The sequence below is a fragment of the Cyclopterus lumpus genome, chromosome 9, assembly GCF_009769545.1.
Source record: "Cyclopterus lumpus isolate fCycLum1 chromosome 9, fCycLum1.pri, whole genome shotgun sequence".
In the NCBI taxonomy this organism is placed as follows: Eukaryota; Metazoa; Chordata; class Actinopteri; order Perciformes; family Cyclopteridae; genus Cyclopterus; species Cyclopterus lumpus.
The window spans coordinates 25,236,049-25,263,075 of NC_046974.1; the positions used below are offsets into that span (position 1 = coordinate 25,236,049).

Below are 27,027 nucleotides of genomic sequence, written 5' to 3' on the forward strand. Positions count from 1 at the left end.
CTACTCCTCTGCTAATTATAGTATATATAATATAATATATAGTATATATAGTATATCATATATATATATATATATATATATATATATATATATATATAGTATATACAATTATATGCTGAAATTGTCCAGCTGATATTAATATATCACAGAAAGAAGACAGTGCCTGAATTTAATTCAGATTAGAAATGTGTCATTATTGCTGTAAACATCAGCCAATAAGTTTAAAAAAAAAAAACACAGTACAGAAATACACAATATCTGCAATGTTTAGAAACATAGTTTGTCCACAACAGAGTAAGTTTGTTTTTTCTTTGTAGTGTCCTGCTCAGTGCACATCTTGGAATTATTTAAGGGATCCTTATAAAGATATTCATAAGGATATTGGATATTATAGTTATCCAATTTTTGTTTGACTTAAATATCAACATGAGGGAGTATCAGATTAAAACGCCTAGTATTGGTAGGGGTTCTTTACTTTACTGGCTATATGGCTCAATGTTTGCTCCCTTAGCCTTTGATTATATCAAGAATCTGTACCGCAAGGCAGTGGTTTTAAACTATGCATGGCAGGGGCGTTAAACTCCCTGAGGACAAAATGTCCCGCATACCAATTATATATATATATATATATATATATATATATATATATATATATATATATATATATATATATATATATATATACACACACACACACACAAACACCAGACTCCTGGGATAGCTCTGGGGGAGAGGCAGGAGCACCTCTGCCCACCCAGACCCTCTCTACTGGGCGCAGCAGAGAGGCTGTAGGGAGCAGAGACTGGTGCCTCTCAAACCAGCCTGGTGAAAGTCACTTCTATTTATAAACTCTGGTTGTGTGCTCCGTGATGTCACTGAGAGAGATCAAAGGCTCTAATAACTGCTACTATGGTAACTGTGACGTCATCTGTTCTGACGTGTGGGGGAGGAGCTAATTTTCTTTTTTGTCGCAGATTGAACCATCAAGAAATCAAAGACTCAAATAATTGTTACTATGGAAACTGACGTCATATGTGAGGTGTGGGGGAGGAGCTACATCTAGTAGGTGGCTCTGTTGATGCCTGTTCAATATACTACCAACTTCAATAAATACTTGACAAAACGCTCTTGTTGTCAGTCTTATATGTATGTCATACTTCGTTATCTGACGTCAAGTCGATTTGAGACCACTTTCCGCTTCATACAGTGTGTAAATGAAACACGCAGACCGTAGTTTACACCCAGCTCCTCCGCCGCTGTGGGAAACTGATCCGCTCAGATGAACTTGTGACACAACACTGTGCTTTCTCACATCGCTTATGTTTTATGTTCTACGGACAAACATCTCTATCGTCGTAACGATATTCTACCTGATTCCAGATTAAATATGACTGTTCACTGTCATTGTGTTCCGATAATGACCCACATTGAATAACTACACACAGGAGTTAGTGTGTCTAGAAACATGACGGTGGAGCGGCTTGCTGCAGCATTCAGTTCGGATTTGATCAGCATTAACGAAACGTTATCCATCGTCATGATGAATGTATCACACCAACAGTTGCAGCATCCGCAGAAAACACGCGACCAGGTGATGAGCTCTACCTTTAACTGCGGAGAGGAACATTCTGGAAACAGTGCCATGAATCCGCTCGCTGCTGTGCGCACGAGGATTACTGCTAATAATTACACTCATAACAAGGTCGCTGCTTCTGTTTTTGATGATTGGGGGAAAAGTGTGTCGATAAATCACTGCAGCTATTGGTCAAAAAGCTGCCAATTATATCACGCGGATTATTTAAATCACATGTGGTCTATATTGAAGTGTGGAGTTAAAACGGATTCATAGAGGAAGTATTATTATTATTATTTATTTTTTATTTATTTATTTTTATTTGTAAATATCGTTCACATTCCACATATGAGCACATTGGATTGTCGGATACTTCAACACGTGCCTGGTTAGGATCTATAGAGGTTTTACTTTTCTATTGGTAAACAAAGGTCAGTTAATAAATACATGTCAGAAGAACATGCAGAATTGTATTTTAACAATCTATCTAATAACACTATAAGTTTAGGGCAGTTCGGTCCATACGCTGATGAATGTCACAAGAAAGTCTGAGATATTTAAAAAAACGTTTAACTACTTAAAAATACCCCAATCAAACGTATCAAAAGTCTGCAAACAGTATTGATCACCACATAAATACAAAACAACTGGAAATACAAAACGACTGGGTTTATACGAAACTAAAACTGATCATATATTCAAAGTTTCATGAGCTGCATCACCACTGAGGCCACATCCAGCATACAGGCCAAATCATATCAGGGTTTATGAAAAGCAAAATGTCCCACAAACGACAGTTCATCTGAAAGTGCATATGTTTTATTTGCTGCATTTTGAAGTCAGTATTACGTTTTATCAAAGGATCTTGATATGCCCATATCATAATGTATATTCAACAGCTAGCAGTGGTTTTAGACGGGAGGTTTTTAGGGCTGGGTATTGCGCCAAAATTCAAACTAACCATATTACAGGCGGTATCGAAACTTGTTTCCTATTTGTTACCATATCCCTTTTATTCCCATATCTATACAGGACGGAGCTCTCGACCTGCTGAGGGAACTAAAGAACATCAAGATGTCTCTGGAGACCCAGCAGGTAATTAACTCCGCCCCTCTGCCGTGTCACTGCCACCGCCAGGTGCACCTAAAGCCACGAAACAACTGACCCAAGATTAATTATTACCGCACAAGTCTGTTTAAGTAAGTACGGTATGGACATCCACCACGGCCGGCCCATCAGAATCGCTCTGTGAAGTAAAAGTTCATATTTATTATTCAATTTAAGTTAGCAAGTTAAGTTTATGAGTTAACTTTGAGTCTCGCTGAAGTGATGTTGATGTTTACTCAAGGGCGTGTCCCGACCCTTTGACGTCCCTGTTGGGTGAGGTCACAGGAAGCATCCTTCTGACCACAAGCAGTGAAACATCCTCTTGTTAGTCTGGTATTAAGTTGATTTTAAGTAGACTTCTAACAATTTTAACATCTAAAATGTAAGTGTTTAAATGTGCACAATACAACGGCACGAAAACTCTGACTAAATATGTCAGTCAACAACCTTTTGTTTCCATGACTGAGGGGATGCAAAGACGAGATGGCTGACGCCATTGAACACTGTGCAACATGCAATATTGTTGACGTGACAAGAGGAGGCTGTGTTGTGGTTTAAAAAATAAAATCTTTACCAAAATCTCTTTTAATTTTTACTGACACAATATTATTGACTTTCTTCTTCAGTTTTTTTGTGCTGTGCATGTCATATCAGAACGACACGTTGGCAGCACACCTTGAACACAGTCAGGAGGAGGACTCGCAGTACCTAATTAAACAATGTGGACAGCAGGGCTTGGGAGAAAGAAAGGGACTAGATCGACTGACTGAAATGTTCACTATAACATGACGTTTTATTCACTAAAACTTCATTAAGGGCGGTTTCACAAGCCAACATATTGTCCATTTTAATCCGACTCGACGCAGTTCAGTCCCTGATGCGGTTTGTTCTGGGCAGTTGTGAGCGCATTAATCGTAATCGTGGGTGCGGACCAAAGCAATCGGTCCAGACTAAGTCCTGGAGTAGAGTCGAAGTGCTCAGATCATAGATGGGACCGACACGAGAAGGCCATGTTTTTTGGCGCTGTAGTTTAGTGTCTGTCGACACAGAGGCCAATAAAATGACCACCGACTGGAGAAAACTAATGCGGGGAACGAGTTTTGTTTAGCAAGATAATCTTCACCGATGCACACAATTGTTTTTAGGATTTTTGAAATATAAATATAATCTGCAGAAGTAAAACATTTATTGTAAGGCTATAAACTAACTACACCAGAGTCACATGACTTCATGTCACAACCACTAGGCTAACGGCCGTCTATTGTGTCATTTAGCCACTTAGCCAACTGACTTTTTAAAGGCATTCAAAATCTTAAAAATTCACGAGAGGGGTATTTACTGACACATTTTATGTTACATAACAAAACGTTAAAATCTCCAAAGCTTGTGTTAACCACTGACCTTATTTCAGGCATCTAACCAAAAACCCATTCACAAATGGTTCCCATCGACATCGAGACGAGGGAACCAGAAGTGCGAAAATATACCAGCAAACCAGCATAAACCAGCATACAAGCATGTACCAGCATAAACCAGCATACCAGCAGCAAAACACAACATATGCTGGTGTTGCTGGTCACCAGTGTTGCTGGTCTATGCTGGTTTTTCTAGCAGGGTACCTGGCTGGTCGTGTTGTAGAGTTGTAATGTTTTTTTATATATACTTGCACATGTTTATAGGAAAGTCCATGTTTTAAATTAATACATAAGAAAGATATGATAATCAATAAGGGATATTATGAAGAATATTCTGAAGGAATGTGTTTGGGAAAAGTCACTGTCACTGTATAAGTATGTTACTGTAAAGGTGTAATCACTGAATAATAATAATAAGTATTATTGTAACTGTATGCTTATTGTTTTATGTTTTATAGTTATCATAACTATAAAGATGACTCAGGTATGAATGGAATGTATTGATCCAAGGAGGCGTAGTCAAAGTAGTGGTCTCCCTAAGAGACTGGAAGAGAGGCATTTATTTTGAAGGAGCCCATCTTACTGTTTAGGGCCGAAAGGGAAGAGATAAGGGAAGTAGCATTGTGGTTTATTGCTTAGAGAAGTCCGCCTCCTTGTACTGTTAGGCAAATAGCATGCTGTGTAGTTGAGGTATATGCATGCATACCTGATACTAACCAATGGAGAAGCTTTATGCTCAGTGTATGGATTGTACTTAACCTTTCGAAACTCTGTAAGGCGTGGCATTTGTCCTCTCACGTGAAGGCGGTAGACAGTTAACTATTTTAACAGATTTTTATTCATATAAATCGTTATTATAGCCTGTGGACCCAACGACACGTGAGCGCACCCGGCTGGGACAGAAATATATGCTTATGATCCTTATTCTTTTATTAAATACTTTATATTTTAAATTACTGGTCTCAGGACGTCTTTCAAAGCGCGGGAAGCTCAGAATTTCGGTTGAACTTAACAGTGTCCAGCGGGTAAAGACCGAAAACATCATGTCTGAACCTCTTACAATCTCTAAAGATGTGCCTCAAGGCTCCATATTAGGCCCTATTTTATGTTCCATTTATATTAACGATGTAGCCAAAGCTGCTGGAAATTCCAGGATTCATCTGTATGCTAATGACACCATCATATATTCAGCTGGTCCTTCACTCCACTCTGCTGTGTCCACTCTTCAACAAAGCCTCACCTCCATCCAACAGTCTTTCAACAACCTCCACCTGCTCCTCAACATCCAAAAAGACCAAATGTATGCTGTTTGACCGGAAAAACCACATCATCCCCAGCCCTCCCAAGATCTACAGTGCTGATGGCTGGGAGCTGGAGTTTGTCACCTCCTACAAATACCTTGGCTCATCTCCCTCATTTAACATACACATCAATAACCTTCTGGCTAAAGTCAAAGCTAGACTGGGTTTCCTGTATCGAAACATGGCCTCCTTCACACACTCTGCCAAATTCACCATTGTGAAAATGATCATCCTTCCTCTATTTGACTACGGCGATATCATTTATAAAATGGCATCAAAGACCACCCTCAGAAAACTGGACCCACTCCACCACTTGGCCCTCCTTCATACCAGGCGGCTACAACACTGGCTGCTCGTAGTCTACAAATCCATTTTGGGAATGACCCCTCGCTACCTCTCAAATCTTCTGCACATTTCTGACAGCAATCGCTGTTTAAGATCCAGTGACTTCATTAGGCTCATCAGTCCAAAAGTCCGTACTGTGTTTTGGTCATAACGCCATTCATTTTGCCGCTGCAAGTGACTGGAACTCACTACAAAACTCGCTCAAACTAACAGCTCTCACCTCTCTCAACATTTTCAAACAAAAGCTGCAACAAGTCATAGTTGACTGATGTACTTGCTGACCAGCCATCACTTCTCTCTCTCTCTTCCATTTTTTTTACAAAGAACATCCAGTAATCCGCCTTTTTTTGTGTTTGTTTGTACATAGTGTTTATTAATTTACCTATATTGTTTTTAGCCATTTTCTCATGCGTTTGTCATACTGTATTGTATCTGTGATGTATTGTATCTGTGTTGTCTGGACTGTGCTACTGCCTCTTGGCCAGGTCATCATTGAAAATGAGAATTGGTTCTCAATTGATTTTACCTGGTTAAATAAAGGTCTTTTTCATTCAGTCACTGTCAGTCAGTCTCTGTCTCAGTCAGTCAGGCTCTGTCTCAGTCAGTTAGTCACTGTTCGTCAGTCACTGTCTCTGTGAGTCAGCCTCTGTTAGTCAGTCTCTATTAGTCAGTCACTGTCAGTCTCTGTCTCTGTCTCTGTCAGTCAGTCAGGCTCTTTCTCAGTCAGTTCGTCACTGTCTGTCAGTCTGTCTCAGTCAGTCAGTGTCTCTTACTCAGTCAGCCAGTCACTGTTTCAGTCAGTCAGTCACTGTCAATCAGTGTCTCAGTCAGTCAGTTTTGGTCAGCCAGTCACTGTCAGCTAGTGTCAGTCAGTCTTTCTCTTTTTCATTCAGTCACTGTCAGTCAGTCTCTGTGAGTCTCGGTCTCAGTCAGTCAGGCTCTGTCTCAGTCAGTTAGTCACTGTTTGTCAATCACTGTCTCTGTGAGTCAGCCTCTGTTAGTCAGTCTCTCTTAGTCAGTTTCTGTCTGTCGGCCCCTTACTGTCAGTCAGTCTCTGTCTCAGTTAGTCTCTGTCAGTCAGTTAGGCTCTGTCTCTGTCTCAGTCAGTCACTGTCAGTCAGTCTCTGTGAGTCAGTTTCTGTTAGTCAGTCTCTGTCTGTCAGCCAGTCTCTGTGAGTCAATCTCAGCCAGCCTCTGTCTCTGTTAAAGTCAGTCTCGGCCGGCCAGCCAGTCAGGCTCTGTCTCAGTCAGTCAGTCACTGTTCGTCAGTCTCTGTCTGGCAGTTAGTCAGCCACTGTCTCTGTCTCAATCAGTGTCTCTGTCAGCCAGTATCTGTCAGCCAGTGTCTGTCAGTCAGTCTCTCTTTTTATTCAGTCACTGTGAGTCTCTGTCTCAGTCAGTCACTGTCTCAGTCAGTTAGTCACTGTTCGTGAGTCACTGTCTCTGTGAGTCAGCCTTTGTTAGTCAGTCTCTCTTAGTCAGTTTCTGTCTGTCGGTCCCTCACTGTCAGTCAGTCTCTGTGAGTCTCTGTCTCAGTCAGTCAGTCTCTGTCTCAGTCAGTCAGGCTCTGTCTCAGTCAGTTAGTCACTGTTCGTCAGTCACTGTTTCTATGATTCAGCCTCTGTTAGTCAGTCTCTGTTAGTCAGTTTCTGTCTGTCAGTCCCTCACTGTCAGTCAGTCAGGCTGTATCCGTCAGTCAGTCAGCCACTGTCTCTGTCTCTGTCTCATTCAGTCATTGTCAATCAGTGTCACAGTCTGTCAGTTTCTGTCAGCCAGTCTCTGTCAGACAGTGTCTGTCAGTCAGTCTTTTTCATTCAGTCACTGTCAGTCAGTCTCTTTGAGTCTTTCTCTCAGTCAGTCAGACTGTCTCCGTCAGTCAGTCAGACTGTCTCCATCAGTAATTCGGCCACTATCTCTGTCTCAGTCAGTCACTGTCAATCAGTGTCTCTTACTCAGTCAACCAGTCAGTTAGACTGTCTCCGTCAGTTAGACTGTCTCCGTCAGTCAGACTGTCTCCGTCAGTCAGTCGGCCACTATCTCTGTCTCAGTCAGTCACTGTCAATCAGTGTCTCTTACTCAGTCAGCCAGTCAGTTAGACTGTCTCCGTCAGTCAGACTGTCTCCATCAGTCAGTCGGCCACTATCTCTGTCTCAGTTAGTCACTGTCAATCAGTGTCTCTTACTCAGTCAGCCAGTCAGTTAGACTGTCTCCGTCAATCAGGCTGTCTCCGTCAGTCAGTCAGTCACTGTCAATCAGTGTCTCAGTCTGTCAGTTTCTGTCAACCAGTGTCTGTCAGTCAGTCTCTCTTTTTTATTCAGTCACTGTCAGTCAGTCTCTGTCTCAGTCAGTCAGGCTCTGTCTCAGTCAGTTAGTCACTGTTCGTCAGTCACTGTCTCTATGAGTCAGCCTCTGTTAGTCAGTCTCTGTTATTCCCTCACTTTCAGTCAGTCAGGCTGTCTCCGTCAATCAGTCAGCCACTGTCTCTGTCTCAGTCACTGTCAGTCAGTCACTGTCAGTCAGTCAATCAGTCTCTGTCTCAGTCCGTCTCTGTTAGTCAGTCACTGTCAGACTTTGTCTCAGTCAGTCACTGCCTCTGTCACTCTGTGTCAGTCAGGCTCTGTCTCTGTCTCAGTCAGTCACTGTCTCGGTTAGTCAGTCACAGTCTCATTCTCAGCGTCAGTCAGCCACTGTCTCTGTCTCAGTCAGTTAGTGCCTCAGTCAGTCAGTCAGTCAGTCAGTGTGACATTCAGTCAGTTTCTGTCAGCCAGTGTCTGTCTCAGTCTGTCTGTCTTTGTCCCTTTCAGTAAGTCACTGTCTCTGTCAGTCTCTGTCATTCAGTCAGGCGCTGCCTCAGTTAGTCACTGTCTCAGTTAGTCAGTCTCTTTTTCAGTCAGTCAATTTCTTTCTCAGTCAGTCTGTCTTTGTCCTTTTCAGTCAGCCACTGTCTCTATCTCAGTCAGTCACTGTCTCGGTTAGTCAGTCTCTGTTTCAGTCAGTCAGTTTCTTTCTCAGTCAGACAGTCAGTCACTGTCAGTTAGTCAGACAGTCAGTCAGGGTGTCTTCGTCAGTGAGTCTCTGTCAGTTAGTCATTCAAGCTCTGTCTCTGTCAGTCTCTGTCAGTCAGTCTGTCAGCCATTGTGTGTCTCAGTCAGTCAGTCAGGCTCTGTCTCAGTCATTTAGTCACTGTTGGTCAGTCACCGTCTCTGTGAGTCATTCTCTGTTAGTCAGTTTATGTCTGTCAGTCATTCACTGTCAGTCTAGTCTCAGTCAATCACTGTCACTGTGTCAGTCTGTCTCTGTCAGTCAGACACTGTCTCTGTCTCAGTCAGTCACTGTCAGTCAGTGTGACAGTCAGTGAGTTTTTGTCAGCCAGTGTCTGTTTCAGTCAGGCAGTCTCTGTCAGTCAGTCAGGCTGTCTCCGTCAGTCAGGCAGCCAGTCAGCCAGTGTCTCTGTCTCAGTCTGTCTTTCTCTTTTTCATTTAGTCACTGTCAGTCAGTCTCTGTCTCAGTCAGTCACTGTCAGTCAGTGTCTTAGACAGTCAGTGTGACAGTCAGTCAGTTCCTATCAGCCAGTCACTGTCAGCCAGTGTCCGTCTCAGCCAGTCAGTCTTTGTCTCTTTCAGTTAGTCACTTACAGTCAGTGTCTGTGAATCAGTCACTGTCAGTCAGTCTCTGTTGGTCAGTCTCTGTTAGTCAGTTTTGACTGTCAGTCAGCCACCGTCTCTGTCTTAGTTAGCCATTGTCTCTGTTGCAGTCAGTCTCTGTAAGTCATTTACTTTCTCTGTCTCAGTCAGTCTCGGCCAGTCAGTCAGTCACTGTTCGTCAGTCACTGTCTTGGTTAGTCAGTCTCTGCCTTTAAAGACATACAAACATGGATGACCTGCAACTTCCTGATGACTTCCAGAATCTCTGCGTTATCTTTGACCCGGACTTGTCCTTTAACTCCCACGTTAAGCAAATCTCATCTACGTAACATTTCAAAAATCAGGCACATCTTGTCTCAAAAAGATGGAGAAAAGCTGGTTCACGCGTTTGTTACTTCCAGACTAGATTACTGCAACTCCTTATTATCAGGCTGCTCTAATACGTCTCTTAAATCCCTCCAGTTGATCCAGAATGCTGCAGCTCGTGTACTCACAAAAACTAAGAAAAGAGATCACATTACTCCTGTGTTAGCTGTTCTGCACTGGCTCCCTGTAAAATCAAGAATCACATTTAAAATTCTTCTCCTCACCTACTAAGCCTTGATTGGTGATGCACCATCATATCTTAAGGAGCTTGTAGTACCATATTGCCCCACTAGTGAGCTGCGCTCACTAAATGTGGGGCTACTCGTGGTTTGTAGAGTTCATAAAAGTAGGATGGGAGCCAGAGCCTTCAGTTATGAAGCTCCTCTTTTATGGAACCAGCTTCCACTTTCAGTCCGGGAGGCAGACACAGTCACCTCATTTAAGAGTAGACTTAAGACTTTCCTGTTTGATAGTGCTTATAGTTAGGGCTGAATCAGGTCTGTCCTGGTCCAGCCCCTAGATATGCTGCTAAAAGCTGCTGGGGGATGTTTTAGGATACACTGAGCACCTATCTCCTCTTCTCTCTCTACTTATGGATGAATTTACATCTCTCCATTGCACCTTATTAACTCTGCTTCCTCCCCGGAGTCTTTGTGACTTCACGTCTCATAGGGTCCATTGGACCTGGCGGTGTCTGATGCCTGGTGAGCCGGTCTCGCGTTGAACCTGCCCCCTCCTCTCTACCTCCTTCTGTTTCATGGATTGGAGTTCCATTCATACATTGTCATATTCATGTAATGTGTTTATGTAACTTTGTAATGCTGTTCATCTGTACACATGACATCTATTGCCTTTGTCCATCCGGGGAGAGGGATCCTCCTCTGTTGCTCTCCTGAAGGTTTCTTCCCTTTTTTCCCTGTGAAAGGTTATTTTTGGGGAGTTTTTCCTGATCCGATGTGAGGTCAAAGGTCAGGGATCTCATATGTGTACAGATTGTAAAGCCCTCTGAGGCAAATTTCTAATTTGTGATATTGGGCTATACAAAATAAACTGAATTGAATTGTCTCAGTCAGTGTCTCTTACTCAGTCAGCCAGTCAGGCTGTCTCCGTCAGTCAGTCAGTCACTGTCAATCAGTGTCTCAGTCAGTCAGTTTCGGTCAGCCAGTCTCTGTCAGCTAGTGTCAGTCAGTCAGTCTCTCTTTTTCATTTAGTGACTGTCAGTCAGTTTCTGTCTCAGTCAGTCAGTCAGTCACTGTCTCTGTCTCAGTCAGTCACAGTCCGTCAGTTTCTTAGTCAGTCAGTTCCTGTCAGCCAGTCACTGTCAGCCAGTGTCCGTCTCAGTCAGTCACTTACAGGCAGTCTCTGTTGGTCAGTCTCTGTTAGTCAGTTTTTGTCTGTCAGTCAGCCACCGTCTCTGTCTCAGTTTGTCACGGATCGAAGACCAGGGACCCAAGCACAACGGACGAAACGGAGGTAGTAAGAAATAGTCCTTTACTGAACAGAATATGACCAATACACACTGGAGAACTTGGTCTCAAAACACAAGACAATCTGGCAGAGGACAAGTGCAAGTGAGGGAACCTAAGTAGTGAGTGACTAACGAGGGAATGGGTTGCAGGTGAGATGGGCGTGAGAACCAGGTGAAGGGAATGAAGGATGATCAGGTGTGAATGACCGGGTCTGAAATGACCGGGTCTGAAATGACAAGAGAGTTAATAGACAAACCGATAAAGAAAACAACTATTAACAGAAAGAAGGTGTGGAGCTGAACTGTTACAGAATCCCCCCTCTAAGGGACGGCTCCCGACGTCCCAAAACAATTGCCACACCGGGTGGGCAGAGGGGATCTGGGGGGGGACTAATACTCCTCAGACATCTCCGCCCTCTCCTCATCAGCAGGTGAGTTCTCCAGATCAGAAGATGGCTCCTCATCCTCCCCGATGTCTGCTGCTGCCAATGGGAGAGAGGAAACAGCGTCTGGCTCGGTAGCCCCCTTGGGCCCAGAGCCCTTAGCGGGCTGATCAGGGTGGCTGCGGTGAAACGCTCTTATGAGAGGGGCATCCAGGATGTGTCGGGCCGGGACCCAGCATCTCTCCTCTGGACCGTAGCCCTCCCAGTCAACCAGGTATTGTAACCCTCTTCCACGACGGCGGGAACGAAGCAGGCGGCGCACCGTGTAGGTAAGACCTCACTCGATGAACCGCGGTGGCGGCGGAGGCTGTACAGCAGGGACCAGTGGACTCTCCCGAACTGGCTTTATTCTGGAGACGTGGAACGAGGGATGGACCCGCATGGTCCGGGGCAGTTTGAGCCTCACCGCTGCAGGATTGATGACCTTCAGGATCTTGAATGGTCCGATGAACCTGGGTGCCAACTTCTTCGCCTCCACTCGCAAGGGTAGGTCCCTGGTCGATAGCCACACCTTCTGGCCAACCTGGGGGCCTTGGAGCGGCGCCGGTTGGCTGCTGCGGAGTAACGGTTGGCCGAACTGAGGAGTGCAACCCTGGCCTTGGCCCAGGTACGGTGGCAGCGGCGGACGAAGGCCTGGACCGAGGGGCAGGAAACCTCCTTCTCCAGGGCAGAAAACAATGGGGGTTGAAACCCGTAGGCACACTGAAACGGGGACATTCCAGTGGCAGAGCTGGTCAGGGTGTTGTGGGCATACTCCACCCACAGGAGCTGCTGGGGCCAGGATGCTGGAGTCTCGGAGACCAAACACCGTAGAGCGGTCTCCATCTCCTGGTTCTTGCGCTCAGTCTGGCCGTTAGATTGGGGGTGGAATCCAGATGACAGGCTGGCTGTGGCCCCGATTAGTGTACAGAACTCCCTCCAGAATACGGACGTGAACTGAGGACCCCGGTCAGAGACTATGTCCGTGGGTAGGCCGTGAAGCCGGAAGACATGATGCAGAACCAACTCCGCAGTCTCCTTGGCCGAGGGGAGCTTGGGCAAGGGTACAAAGTGGGCCATCTTGCTGAACCGATCGACCACTGTTAGGATGGTGGTGTGCTTGTTGGACAGTCGGAGGCCGGTAACAAAGTCCAGGGAGATGTGCGACCAGGGCCTATGGGGCACCGACAGTGGTTGCAGGAAACCAGCGGGAGCCTGATGGGATGGTTTGTGCTGGTTGCAGACAGGACAGGCGTTGACGAATTCCCGGGTGTCCTTCTCCAGAGTCGCCCACCAGAACCTCTGCTGTAAAGCATCCCTAGTACGCTGGCTCCCAGGATGGCAAGTGAGTCTGGAGCTATGGGCCCACTGGAGGACCTCGGACCTCAGGGTCTGGGGAACGAACAGGCGGTCAGGGGGACAGGAACTCGGGCCGGGCTGGGACTCCAGGGCAGCCTTGACTCTTTCCTCTATCTCCCAGGTGATAGCAGCAACCAAGACGGGGGCAGGAAGGATATTGTCATTGCAAGGGGTGGAATCCCCCTTGTCCACAAACTGGCGGGACAGGGCGTCCGGCTTGACGTTATGAGTACCGGGCCTGTAACAGAGGGAAAAGTTAAACCGGGTAAAAAAACAGAGACCATCTGGCTTGCCGAGAGTTCAGTCTCTTGGCGGACTGCATATATTCAAGGTTCTTGTGATCAGTCCAACACAAAAATGGCAGACTGGTCCCCTCCAGCCAGTGGCGCCACTCCTCAAGGGCCAGCTTAACGGCAAGCAGCTCTCGGTTACCAACATCGTAGTTCCTCTCAGCAGGTGAGAGCCGCCTAGAAAAGAAGGCACATGGGTGGAGCTTCTGGTCACTGGCAGCCCGCTGAGAAAGGATGGCCCCCACCCCTACCTCGGAGGCGTCCACCTCAACAACAAACTGTCTCTCTGGGTCGGGGACCTGAAGGATAGGGGCAGAGGTAAACCGGGCTTTAAGGGTCTGGAAGGCCTCCTCAGCCGAGGGTGACCACTGGAACTGCACCTTGGATGAGGTGAGTGCTGTGAGTGGGGCAGCCACGGTGCTGTAGCCACGGATAAATCTCCGATAGAAATTGGCGAACCCCAGGAATCGTTGTAGCTGCTTCCGTGAGTCTGGAATGGGCCAGGACGTCACCGCTGACACCTTGGCAGGATCCATCTGCACGATCCCCTGTCCAACGATGTAACCCAGGAAGGGGACAGAAGAGGCGTGGAATTCACACTTCTCGGCCTTAACGAACAGAGAATTCCTCAGGAGACGTTGAAGGACGGCCTGGACATGGTGAATGTGCTCCTCTCGGGACTTCGAGAAAATAAGAATGTCGTCTAGGTAGACGAACACCTGCTTGTTTAACATGTCTCTCAGCACATCATTCACCAGGGCCTGGAAGACGGCTGGGGCATTGGTCAGACCGAAGGGCATAACAAGGTATTCATAATGCCCAGTGGGGGTGTTAAAAGCTGTCTTCCACTCATCCCCCTCTCGGATACGGACCAAGTGGTAGGCGTTACGCAGGTCTAGCTTTGTGAAGATGGTTGCCCCCTGGAGCAACTCAAAGGCAGAAGAGATGAGTGGGAGTGGGTAGCGGTTCTTGATCGTGATGTCATTGAGGCCCCTGTAGTCAATGCAAGGCCTAAGTGACTTGTCCTTCTTCCCAACAAAGAAGAACCCCGCACCGGCAGGTGAAGAAGAGGGACGGATGATCCCAGCAGCTAGAGAGGAACCGATGTACGTCTCCATGGCCTCTCTCTCAGGTGCAGATAAGGAATACAGGCGGCCCCTGGGTGGGGTAGTGCCTGGTTGCAGGTTAATGGCACAGTCGTAGGACCGATGTGGAGGCAGAGATGAGGCCCTGACCTTACTGAACACCTCCCGATAGTCATGGTATTCCGTAGGCACTCCTGACAAGTCCAACGCAGAGCTGGGGCAAGCGGGCCGCTGAAGTGCAGAAGCCCGTTTCAGGCAGATCAGGTGACAGGATGCACTCCACCCCAGGATGGCCCCTGTGGCCCAGTCAATGTGAGGGTTATGGCGGCGGAGCCAGGGGTGCCCCAGGATTAGTGGATGCTGGGGTGACCGCAGGATAAGAAACTTAATGGTCTCATAGTGGTTACCGGACAGAAGCATGCGCACTGGCGTGGTCTGGTGAGTCACTGTCCCTAGGAGGTGGCCGTCCAGAGCGTTGGCTGGAACAGGACAAGGCAGCTGTACCTGCTCGATACCCAGCTGACGGACTAGGTCCTCATCAATGAAGTTGTCGTCAGCGCCAGAGTCAATGAATGTAGCGAGGGTCTGTGATCCATTCGCGAGCAGCAGCTGAGCGTGGAAAAGGGGTCTCTGGTGGGGAGAGAGTCTTGTGGTTCGGCTCACCAGTCTCTCCCCTGCTACGGGTGAGCCACGCCCTTTTACTGGACACTGGGATATGAAGTGGCCAGCCCGGCCGCAGTACAGGCAAAGACCTCCCTGCCGACGACGCTCCCGCTCCTCCCGGGTGAGACTGGTGCGCCCTACTTTCATGGGTTCAACCTCCCCTGGTTGGGACCCCAAGGTGAAGCTGGTGGCTGCTGGAGAAGTTCGACGCTGGGTGAAAACACGACGATCTGTCTCCCCCTTGCGTCGCTCCTGTCGCCTTGCCTGGATGCGTCTGTCCACTCGGGAAGTCAATTCTACCAAGCCATCCAAGTTGGCAGACAAATCAAAAGAGATCAGTTCATCCTTAACATAATCCGCTAGTCCCGTCAAAAACACCTCACACTGGGCTGCCTCGTTCCAGTCGCTAAGGCGTGCCCTTGTGCGAAACTCTAGGGCATAATCCACAACTGTCCGGTCCCCCTGGCGCAGTTCCGCTAGTCCCCCGCTTGGATCTGGACCCTTGGAGACCGCCCCGAACACCTTGCGAAGCTCCGCAGAAAACAGCAGGAAAGAAGAACAAGCTGGCGTACGTCTCTCCCATTCAGCAGTACCCCAAAGTCGCGCTCTGCCAGTCAGGTGGTTGACGGTGAAGGCCACCTTAGCCTCCTCTGTGGCGAAGGTGTGGGACTGCAGAGAGAACAGAATGGAGCAGTTCGTAATGAATGGGTTGCAGCCCTCGGGTTCTCCCGCGTAGCGCTCCGGGTTCCCACACGAGGCTCGTGCGTTGGAGCAGGCGGCAGAGAGGCAGGAGGCGGAGAGACAGGAGACGGCGCAGAGGCTACGAGCTGGGTCAGAGCAGTTGTCAGTTGAAGCATCTGGGTGGTCCTCGCCTCCATAGCCCGCTCCTGGGCTGCTGTGGACTGCCGCGTCTCCGCGGCGAAGCGGACCATCTGCGCCTCGTGCTGCTGGAGGGCATCCTCGATCCTCTCGAACCTGCTTGCTGCAGAAGGGGGTGCTGGGTCCATGACTGGCCAGATTGTAATGTCACGGATCGAAGACCAGGGACCCAAGCACAATGGACGAAACGGAGGTAGTAAGAAATAGTCCTTTACTGAACAGAATATGACCAATACACACTGGAGAACTTGGTCTCAAAACACAAGACAATCTGGCAGAGGACAAGTGCAAGTGAGGGAACCTAAGTAGTGAGTGACTAACGAGGGAATGGGTTGCAGGTGAGATGGGCGTGAGAACAGGGTGAAGGGAATGAAGGATGATCAGGTGTGAATGACCGGGTCTGAAATGACAAGAGAGTTAATAGACAAACCGATAAAGAAAACAACTATTAACAGAAAGAAGGTGTGGAGCTGAACTGTTACACAGTTAGCCACTGTCTCTGTCAGTCTCTATCAGTCATTTACTTCCTCTGTCTCAGTCAGTCTCAGCCAGTCAGTCAGTCTCTGTGAGTCTCTGTCACTGTTTGTCAGTCAGTTAGTCTCTTTCTCAGTCAGACAGTCAGTCTCTGTCAGTTAGTCAGTCAGTGAGTTCGCCCATGTCTCAGTCAGTCATTCTCAGTCAGTCAGTCTCTGTCAGTCAGTCAGGCTTTGTCTCAGTCAGTAGCCCTACAAATAATCTTTTAGACATCAGGATGTAAATAGTTTTCTAAAAATTAAATTAAAAGTGGATAAGTGTAGAAGTAGGAAAGTCTGTATTTACAGTTCAAAGGTTAGAGTTCATGCAAATTAGCATACTTTGTGTGATATCTACATGATTCAGCATGAGAATTCTTTCTAACAACCTAACTTGTGTGTCAATGAAAAAGAGTAATATGTCAATCTTTGTTTTCATTGTTTTATTTTGGTTGTCCTGAATCTAACAGCCAAACCAATCTCGTTCTCCGGTAGAGGGGTGAGACTAAGCATATTACGAGGTATCGTGTGTTCGAGGAATGCAGAAACAAATGAACCGTGAATATTGCATGAGAGCAATAATTTTCATAACTTAGTGGCTGATGAGCAGTTATCGTATCGTTTGGACTTGTGTGGACCTCAAGAGGTAAATATGTGTGTTTATTGTTTTCAATACTGTGACCAAATGTTATAGTGTAAAACAATGTTGTGTTGCTAATCGCGAGTCATGATTAATAAGAGGCATAGACCTTTAATTTGACTTCCTTAATACTATTGGAGGCAACGCCAGTTTTTTCAGTTTTCAGAATAAGAGAACAACGGTCGTAAGAATCATTATATTAATTCATAAGAACAGGTAATAGCGCCATCCCGTTTAAAACTACCCAGGGCTCCGCCATAGCACTACTACACCGTGCAGATTCAGATAATACTAAATAGCTACATGGGACGGGTGTTGCATAACCATCAAGTCGTACAGAGAGGAAAAACAAGCGCTCTGTGCAGAGAAAGTACCGACAGCTGCTGATGCTGAGCACTTGTTCAAACTGCCAATCTGACCGTTTCTAGAACTTTTCTTTCTGGTTTTCAGCAGCAGCTGTTACAGGTTTCAATATCCTCCATCATTTGGATCATGTTGCATTCAGGTTCTTACCTTGCTGCTGGTTGCACTGATGGTAACCGGGCTGCCAGGGTTGTAGTCAGGTAGGGGAACAGGTACAGAGCTTATCAGGGAGGCTGGTCCTGTGGTCCAGAGGTCGGTTTGTGTGATGACAGGCCAGATAGGGTCTGGGATCCGGACTTTGGTATATGTGCACCTTCTGGGTATCTTAGGGTAAAAACAAACAACAAACAAGAGAATTACTATTATTATCAGTCTGGAAGCTTTATTACAGTTTACACAGAGTACCAATCAGATACTTTTTACATAGTGAATTTTACACTATACTACATTTAGAAAAAATGTCAATTTAAAGCCGTCTTTCCGATTGACTAAAAGTCGGAAACATATCGGCGCTTTTTCTATAAAAAAAATATATTTTTGCGGTTGTTTCATTCTGCTGCTCGTCGTTATGTTTGGGACACATTTATGAATGTCTTTTTGTGTAAAATAGCGAAATTGTCAAAAATGAAAAACATTACACGATTGTTGGTAACGTGTGAATTATGAAAACGTTCAAACAATAAGGATTAACGTTACATATATTGTCACGCCTGCACCACGTGTGATCTGTAACACCTGGAAGTTATATTTAATACAAACCAACGATATGTTTTATTAGTATTTCTCAGTATTTACTAATGCTGGATAATGCTGTTCTATAAAACCGACACAGAAAGCAGCTTTGGTTGAGACAAACCTGTTAAATGTGGCCACAACAGTCAAAAGTCAGTCCTAGTGGATCAATATACACTAATGCTAAAATATATTAGCAATGTTAGCATAACGGTTGTGTATTTTGGAGGTTCAGAAAGTCTCTCTGTTGAAATACATTGAACAGAGTGGTCTACAAAGTGTACAAATCTCACATGTTCTTCCAACAAGTTGTCAAGGGGAGGGTCCAAGTAGAAAAACTCCCCCGTTTGAAGGTTTTTTCAGCCATGTCGTCGAGTGAAAGTAGAAATAACTGCTTTTCTGACTGATCAAGTGAACGTTGGATGATTCCGTGAACAGAAGAACTGTGAACAGAAGTTTCACACACACTCATGTTTGGTACATGTTTACATTTGTGAAGGAATAGCGATGGGTCTACTTAAAGTCAACTTAATACCAGACTAACAAGAGGATGTTTCACTGCTTGTGGTCAGAAGGATGCTTCCTGTGACCTCACCCAACAGGGACGTCAAAGGGTCGGGACACGCCCTTGAGTAAACATCAACATCACTTCAGCGAGACTCAAAGTTAACTCATAAACTTAACTTGCTAACTTAAATTGAATAATAAATATGAACTTCTACTTCACAGAGCGATTCTGATGGGCCGGCCGTGGTGGATGTCCATACCGTACTTACTTAAACAGACTTGTGCGGTAATAATTAATCTTGCGTCAGTTGTTTCGTGGCTTTAGGTGCACCTGGCGGTGGCAGTGACACGGCAGAGGGGCGGAGTTAATTACCTGCTGGGTCTCCAGAGACATCTTGATGTTCTTTAGTTCCCTCAGCAGGTCGAGAGCTCCGTCCTGTATAGATATGGGAATAAAAGGGATATGGTACCAAATAGGAAACAAGTTTCGATACCACCTGTAATATGGTTAGTTTGAATTTTGGCGCAATACCCAGCCCTAAAAACCTCCCGTCTAAAACCACTGCTAGCTGTTGAATATACATTATGATATGGGCATATCAAGATCCTTTGATAAAACGTAATACTGACTTCAAAATGCAGCAAATAAAAAACATGCACTTAAATATATGTTAATTTTAATTGTATCTAACAGTATCTGCAAAAACACTTTTCATTCTGGAGTGAACACCTCTACCAAATGTTCTAACCATGATGATACCATTCAGATGAACTGTCGTTTGTGGGACATTTTGCTTTTCATAAACCCTGATATGATTTGGCCTGTATGCTGGATGTGGCCTCAGTGGTGATGCAGCTCATGAAACTTTGAATATATGATCAGTTTTAGTTTCGTATAAACCCAGTCGTTTTGTATTTCCAGTTGTTTTGTATTTATGTGGTGATCAACACTGTTTGCAGACTTTTGATACGTTTGATTGGGGTATTTTTAAGTAGTTAAACGTTTTTTAAATATCGCAGACTTTCTTGTGACATTCATCAGCGTATGGACCGAACTGCCCTAAACTTATAGTGTTATTAGATAGATTGTTAAAATACAATTCTGCATGTTCTTCTGACATGTATTTATTAACTGACCTTTGTTTACTAATAGAAAAGTAAAACCTCTATAGATCCTAACCAGGCACGTGTTGAAGTATCCGACAATCCAATGTGCTCATATGTGGAATGTGAACGATATTTACAAATAAAAATAAATAAATAATAAATAAATAATAAATAGATAATAAATAAATAATACTTCCTCTATGATTCCGTTTTAACTCCACACTTCAATATAGACCACATGTGATTTAAATAATCCGCGTGATATAATTGGCAGCTTTTTGACCAATAGCTGCAGTGATTTATCGACACACTTTTCCCCCAATCATCAAAAACAGAAGCAGCGACCTTGTTATGAGTGTAATTATTAGCAGTAATCCTCGTGCGCACAGCAGCGAGCGGATTCATGGCACTGTTTCCAGAATGTTCCTCTCCGCAGTTAAAGGTAGAGCTCATCACCTGGTCGCGTGTTTTCTGCGGATGCTGCAACTGTTGGTGTGATACATTCATCATGACGATGGATAACGTTTCGTTAATGCTGATCAAATCCGAACTGAATGCTGCAGCAAGCCGCTCCACCGTCATGTTTCTAGACACACTAACTCCTGTGTGTAGTTATTCAATGTGGGTCATTATCGGAACACAATGACAGTGAACAGTCATGTTTAATCTGGAATCAGGTAGAATATCGTTATGACGATAGAGATGTTTGTCCGTAGAACATAAAACATAAGCGATGTGAGAAAGCACAGTGTTGTGTCACAAGTTCATCTGAGCGGATCAGTTTCCCACAGCGGCGGAGGAGCTGGGTGTAAACTACGGTCTGCGTGTTTCATTTACACACTGTATGAAGTGGAAAGTGGTCTCAAATCGACTAGACGTCAGATAACGAAGTATGACATACATATAAGACTGACAACAAGAGCGTTTTGTCAAGTATTTATTGAAGTTGGTAGTATATTAAACAGGCATCAACAGAGCCACCTACTTTGTCGTTTACTCTCGTCCTCGCTCCGTGTCCTCGGCGTATCAACCAACCACAGCCTCCCGAACAGGTCGTGCATTTTACAGCAAAGTCATCCGTGTTTAGTCTTTAACAACATACCATAAAAAGAACGTGACAGAGGCTAAACGATGGAAATGTGTATTTCCTAATTAGTCGACGTGGGTCCTGAGAGGCCACTCCTACAACACATCTGCCTCACGGATGTAAACAAAAACACAGTTAATTCAAAAATCAGTTAATCTCCCACAACGGCAAATATATCGCGGTCTCCTGGCTTCAATACATGAACACACAACAAATAGTAGTAACATATTTTAACTTTTTTGATGCCGCTAGCTCCGTGCTAACATCCGCTAGCACATCCACTTGTAACGTTTATTTTGTACGTTTTCACCGTCGAAATGCTGCAAGACCCGACTTGCAGCATTATTGCAGATAACGAAGTATGACATACATATAAGACTGACAACAAGAGCGTTTTGTCAAGTATTTATTGAAGTTGGTAGTATATTGAACAGGCATCAACAGAGCCACCTACTAGATGTAGCTCCTCCCCCACACCTCACATATGACGTCAGTTTCCATAGTAACAATTATTTGAGTCTTTGATTTCTTGATGGTTCATTCTGCGACAAAAAAAGAAAATTAGCTCCTCCCCCACACGTCAGAACAGATGACGTCACAGTTACCATAGTAGCAGTTATTAGAGCCTTTGGTCTCTCTCAGTGACATCACAGAGCACACAAACAGAGTTCATAAATAGAAGTGACTTTCACCAGGCTGGTTTGAGAGGCACCAGTCTCTGCTCCCTACAGCCTCTCTGCTGCGCCCAGTAGAGAGGGTCTGGGTGGGCAGAGGTGCTCCTGCCTCTCCCCCAGAGCTATCCTAGGAGTCTGGTGTTTGTGTGTGTGTGTGTGTGTGTGTGTGTGTGTGTTTATATATATATATATATATATATATAATTGGTATGCGGGACATTTTACCTCAGGGAGTTTGACGCCCCTGCCATGCATAGTCAAAGGCTAAGGCTTTCTGTACTGCGTATTTTTTTTTAAATGTATTGGCTGATGATTACAGCAATGACACATTTCTAATCTGAATTAATTTCAGGCACTGTCTTCTTTCTGTGATGTATTAATATCAGCTGGACAATTTCAGCATATAATTATATATACTATATTATATAATATATATATATATATATATATGATATACTATATATTATATTATATATACTATAATTAGCAGAGTAGTAGTCATACTGCAGAGCTCTGCAGTATGACTACTCCTCTGCTAATGCAACTTGAAATAACCTTTACTCTGAAAGGTCAGTTTATAAAATTCAGGGAGGATTGAGCCCAGGGTTTGATTTTGTTTTCCTTCTTTGTACAGTTCAGAGCCTGGCTAAGTGCTGATGCTCTCAGGCTTTCTTTTGTGATTCACTCTTAATAATAAAAAATCATATTGGCACCCAAATTAACTAACCTCAAGGCGCATCTTTTGCAGATGGGAAACAAACACTGAAAAGTGTAATTTGTATTTAAAAAAAAGACTTTATTTAAAAATACATTTACAAACACTTTAAAAAGTGGTTATATTACATAGAAGTTTCACACACACTCATGTTTGGTACATGTTTACATTTGTGAAGGAATAGCGATGGGAAATGTTGCCTGAACCTGGACACAAGCTGGCAGATGGGATGGTTATGTTAGTTCTCTTCATATAGCAATCAATCCCACTTTTATGCCCTGTGAGGCTTTCAAATACTGTGACAATATAGCACTATATTTATTTAATTTGGGTTTTATTACCTTGGACAACAAAAAACGGACAAAGTCAGATACATTAGAGCATTCAGAAATAATTTGTTATAATTTGGATGTTGACATGAACACCATTCACAAGTCGGAAACGTGACTTGAATGCAGCATTATCAACAAGGTTGATAGAACGAAAAAAGAAATTGTGTGAGGAGGAGAAGGAACTTCTACCTAACTGATAGTTGAGTTTTTGCTTTGCACCCTTACTGTAGAAGAGAAAAGAACGTTAAGTCCCTTAAACACAAGCAACAACAGCCAATGACTGATCTCCCTCTCTAATCTCCCTTTTGTGTGTAAATACCAGTGGTGGAAATATTCAGATCCTTTAGTGAAGTACAAGTACTAATACCACACAGTGAAAATATTCCATTGCAAGTCAAAGTAATGTATTATATTACTGCTTTAGATATTTTAACTCTTATATACTGTTTTTGTAGCAATGCCTATTCTATAAGGTCATATTTGTAGAGTTCGCTCTCGTGAGAACCACATATCTCTAAAAAGTCTACTTTTCATGAGCGAACTCAGAAAAAAGCGCTGTTAACTTCACTGATGCATTTTCTAGCCGATTCAAGAGCTTTTAAAAATATTTGAATAGTAAGATTATTTTTTCAACATATAAAGGAACACTTCATCCTTCAGCTTACAAAAAACATTCAAAATCAATACATCTGGAGATTTTTGGTTTTCACTGGACAGGAATGGGACAAAAACACATGTAACTAATCCTGTCTGACAAATGTAGTGGAGGTAAAAACTACAATATTTGTTTGTTTGTGTGTGTGTGTGTGTGTGTGGGGGGGGGGGGGCAGTAAAATTCCCATAAACTAAACTACTGTATGTTTGAACTATCTGTACATCACATTTAGGCTATGTGATCATCCTTTGATAACTGATGTATTAACTAGGCATGGTAAATGTACCTTCTAAATCATGTAACAATCATGTAGACCAGCTTAAAGAGATATATTCAAACCTCTCTTTTAACATCAGTTTAGTTTTTACTCTAAATCTTGATAATATTCAATTCCGTTGCACCAAAACTTTTGAGAGAGATTGAGCAAAAATAATCAAGTTCCTCGAAGAAAGTTAAGGGACAGATTTTATAATGCTGCTGCTGATTTTCATTCAAGATATTATTGGTTCATCAAGGAAACTGTTGTGGAGCTGAACAGGAATATTGGGCCAACAGGCAGTCTAAGTTTTTCTCGGAGGAGAAACTAGACCTCTGCAGAGCCATCATGAGTAATGTAATGTATGTATTTCCTAATATCTAGTTTGGCTAAACTCTGATTAGTACTAATCGTAGATTCATTAATCCTTTTTGGTGCAACGCAACCCTAATGTTATATTCTTTTTAACCTTTTTGGTGTTATATGGTAAATGTATTCATCTTTGCATCACTGAGTCTGATATTCCCAAATGTCATTGCCCATCTGCACTGCTTGAGGACGTTGCTCATACATCAGTTTTCACAGTGTACGGACTCAGTAGGTATTCTTAACATTCTCTGCTAGAGATACACGATACACAACTGTATACATCATTTACTTTAATATATAATGCAGATCCAGAAAACGTGTTTGGACGATTGACATTTACTTTTCACCATTTGCTTTTCAAAAGCAAGAAAATTCAAGCAGTGTTGCCTTTATTGACAATAAACTTCACATTTCAGAATTATCTTTAGATTTTAGAGTTGATATTTGATATCTTGTAGCAGTCACTTGTATCTCTATGCAGTTGTTATAGCACCCTGTAGTACAATAACAAACCAGTAATATTGCAACAACAAACTGTAAAATATAAAATGTAATTTTTTCTGAAAATAGAAAATAAATATTAATATATATTTTAAATTAGCTACAGTAACATGACACCCATCACCAGTAATTGTCAGTTTGGGAATGTGAAGATAAGACTGTGTATTGGGTTTACATGTGTGGGCAGCCCTGCGTCCCCACGGCTCCACACACAGCGAGGGGTTTGGACAGCATGGCAGGTCTGCGGTTGATCGTCGCTTGGCGGATGCAGCCGTGGAAGTCTGGCAGGCCTGCAGGCAGACCAGGAACTGTGACGCCATCTAGTGGACAGACGGGCAAACTACATGAATCTAGAGTTACCGCCTCGCGGTTGTATTCCTCCACCAGCCAATCATGTTGCTGTTTACATCCACGTCTGTCCAAAATGTCATCACTTCATCATTTTAACCTATTACACATTTGTGTGAAAGTGACAGAATTACCATATGAATTCTGGAGATAGGAGTTACCGTTGAACCCAAATTCTAATTAATTAATTAAAGTGCAAGTTTAAGTTTACGTTTATGAGATATTTAAATGATTTATTAAGCAAAAAATGTAAACTATTTTCTGTTTCCAGATGGCCAGATGTGTACATTTCAAACTATATCATTGTTAATTCAACATTTTGGGGTTTTTAACCGGGAGTTGGACTGACGAGAAAAGCTATTTTAGAACAATGCCTTGAGCTCTGGAAAACAAAATGTATAGATAAATGAATTCATCAAGAATATATTCTTGCAGCCTATTAACAGTTATCTAACTGAAATGTATCAAATAAATGCGTAAATTTGACGTTTCAGTTATTAGTGTATACCTGTTGAGTTAGTTTAAAACCACCATAGAGAGAAAGGAAGTAATATCACAAGAATGTATGCTGTTACTATTGTGACATTATATGTATTGTTGTCTTAGATGTGCAGTGCTGTGGATTCCCCTTGGGTATAAAAAAGTCTATAACAAGAAATAATTGCAATGTTATGGAAAAATGCAATATTTGGGAAAACAAATTAATATATTGAGAAAATATTTCAAGGAAAATGTTGGGATTACGGGTATATGAGTTAACTGATAACATCAGAACCTCATTAGGACATTGAGTTGGATCCAAATGAATAAACCTTCTCAGATGGTGGTGCTTTGTGGAAAATTACTTTTATTTAAGACATAATGAAACAGGATCAGGCTGAAGTCCATGATTTTGGCATTGTGCAAAACAGAAGAAAAAAAGGTTGAAACAGGGGGACTGTGTACTCACCAGGTAAACGGTCTCTTTGGACCCTGCAGAGCGGCTCTGTTTGGGGCCGACGCTGTGCTCACTGGCTGCATCAACATGCAGCTGCAGGACATTGTTCTTCTTCACGACTGGAGATGCAGAGACGACGCAGCATCATTATCTCAGTTACAGCAGGGCAACGACACACACTGTAAAAACTGGGATTTGAATGAATTAATATCTCCTAAATAAATAATAGTAACTTTTACATAATAAAAATGACTATGTACCGTTTTTAATTACATTGAGCTGAGTTTAAGAAATGTTGTTTAATTATTAATTACTTTTTACTTAATTGTGAATGAATAAAATCAGCTGTGAATCACGGAGTAAACTTTAATTATATTTCATCAATAAAGTCAAAGATGCAGGAAATTGATGAATTTTACTCATTTGGAGGTCCTTGTTTTTAATCAACTTTCACTTCCGCCTAACGCATTCTGCGCCACATGCACATCTTCTGCCACGTGTTGAAGGGCTGCTGTTTCCCCAAAGGTAAGACCTGTTTAATTATAGTTAGTTAACGAACAAGTTATAACCAAGTTGTTGCAGTTGAACAGTGTTTTGCGCTACTGTGAAGTTAACAAACATGTTGTTGTGGAGTACAACCCAACAATTAATGAGCAAACGGAGTCCGGTGAACTAAAGTTAGTTCTCAATATTTATTCAGTAATAAAAAGCAGAGTTAATGCTCCCGTACAGTTAAACGTGCACGGTCCTACGTTGAACACCCAACAGGGTTGAGTGTCCAAGGAAAAAGGCGCTTAAACAGAGTGCGCAGAAGCTGCATATAAGATTCCTCTTATCAGGTCCCATTAGATTAAAAGTCAAAACTGATGCAGACGGGGCAAGGTTTATACCAAGCCTGTCCGGTAGGAGCACTGAGTACTGTCCACTCACACTGGCTCACGTCCATTGGTTGTGGTGGTCTTCATCCATCAGTGTGTGTGTGTGCATTTTGTCGGGGTGCAAGGGTGGGGGCATGGCGTTGTCGGCGGGATGAGGTGGCCTTGATAAACACAGCTGCAGCTCCTGAGAACTAGCTGTAACTGTTCTCTCAGCATAGGAGTTGTTCTATGTGTACGAGCATCAGTAAGCCACTGTCTGTCTTCTCGTTCCCTGTTATCAGTGAGTGCTTCTCAACTAACCTTGAGTCCTTGCCCTCGGGCACCCTCCGTTCCTTTCTGTAGCTTTCTGCTGTGTGGAGCTTCCACTCTAGGGTCACTGTCCTCAGGGGGCCTTACTGCGCATGCGTCAAAAGTTAAAACAATAAAGTAATACAAGCCTATGTGTCTCAAGTTATTTGCCAACAGTGTAATGTATTTATTTTTTCCCACAATGTCAA

The 27,027-nt window shown here is 43.7% G+C and overlaps 1 protein-coding gene across 1 annotated transcript in view; it reads right to left on the reverse strand.

Annotated features, from left to right (window-relative positions):
• Positions 1-24,139: 24,139 nt before the first annotated feature.
• The window catches only part of LOC117736198 (laminin subunit alpha-4-like), an 8,339-nt gene continuing 5,451 nt past the window's right edge, over positions 24,140-27,027 (reverse strand). Inside the window, exons 11-12 of the mRNA XM_034541360.1 lie at positions 25,665-25,771; positions 24,140-24,687 (exon numbers count right to left, since the gene is read on the reverse strand). The gene's annotated coding sequence lies outside the window, so the exon portion shown is untranslated. The remainder of the gene's footprint in view (positions 24,688-25,664; positions 25,772-27,027) is intronic.